Source organism: Terrapene carolina, unplaced genomic scaffold, assembly GCF_002925995.2.
Source record: "Terrapene carolina triunguis isolate 2854851 unplaced genomic scaffold, T_m_triunguis-2.0 Scaffold629, whole genome shotgun sequence".
Classification (NCBI taxonomy): Eukaryota; Metazoa; Chordata; order Testudines; family Emydidae; genus Terrapene; species Terrapene triunguis.
The window spans coordinates 7,688,685-7,690,054 of NW_020664980.1; positions in this window are offsets into that span (position 1 = coordinate 7,688,685).

Here is a 1,370-nt window from a genome sequence, read left to right on the forward strand (position 1 = left end):
GCCCGGCCTAGGGAGAGACCGCGAGAGCAGCTCCGACACTCCCTGACGGCCGGGAGACGTGACTGCGGGCTGGGCTGGGCAGGGCAGGCTCGCCCCGGGGGTGGGTGCGGAGCTCTTGCCGGGCGTGACAAGCAACGGGAGGCTCATCGGCTCTCCGGGAGCATCCCCGTGTTTTAAGCCGGTGCTGGGCACCGCTGGGCACAGCCCTGCCCTCGCAGCGTGCGGGGAGGATTGTTCCCAGAAGGCTCATCCCACCTCTAACTTCTGGGAGGCCTCGAGGGCATGCTAGCTCCTCGCCACGGGTGCTGGAAGTGGGTTTCCATCATAGACAGGGTTTTACAGTTTGGTTCAATGGCTCTCAGCACCAGGGCCGGCTTTAGGCCAATTCCCCCGAATCGGGCCCCGCGCCTAAGAGGGCCCCGCGCCCAGTGGCGGGGGAGAAGTGGCCGAGAATCCCTTCCCTGGCTAGAGGCTCCTTTTTAATTTTTACTCACCCGGCGGCGCTCCAGGTCTTCGGCAGCACTTCGGCGGCAGGTCCTTCAGTGCCTCCGAAGACCCGGAGCGAGTGAAGCACCCACCGCCGAAGACTAGGAGCGCCGCCCGGTGAGTATAAGCCCCACGTGGTTTTTTTACGTGGTTTTTTTTTAAGTTATCCCTGCCGGGGCCCCGTCGAAACTGTTCGAATTGGGCCCCGCACTTCCTAAAGCCGGCCCTGCTCAGCACCCCCTGTTCTTGTCACATTAAGGGGGGGAACGGTCAAATATGGACCTAATAAAACCTGTGCCCTGGTGTCCTTTGTAGTTCTAGTGGCAACAGGGTGTGTGTTTGTTACGGCTTCTATTTTTTACTGAAGAAACATCCGCTTGCCCTGTCTGCTACCCAGCCGTGGTATCCTGGTGCTGTGGGTAGAACCAGAAAGTGAAACGCATTCATTTATTGAATACAGCATTGTACCCAATGTAGAGGAAAATACGCTCCCTGCCCCCAGGACTTTACAATCGAAGGCCTTGATCCAGCAAACACAGTCATAGGTAACTTCACTCCAATCTGATGAAGTGGGCATTCACCCACGAAAGCTTATGCTCCAATACTGCTGTTAGTCTTAAAGGTGCCACAGGACCCTCTGTTGTTTTTTACAGATTCAGACTAACACGGCTACCCCTCTGATACTTCACTCCAGTAGTAGTCCCTGAAGTTGGTGGGGTTACTCATGGAAATAAAGCTTTTCACGTGCTGAAGTGTGTGCAGCATGGGAGTCAGCACTACACTTGACAGAGAGGTTGTGCTGGATCAGACATGGAAGATAAAGTTAGAAGCTGCGTTTTGTATGGACTCAGGCAATGTGTGTGTAGGGAGACCCACTATGCTGA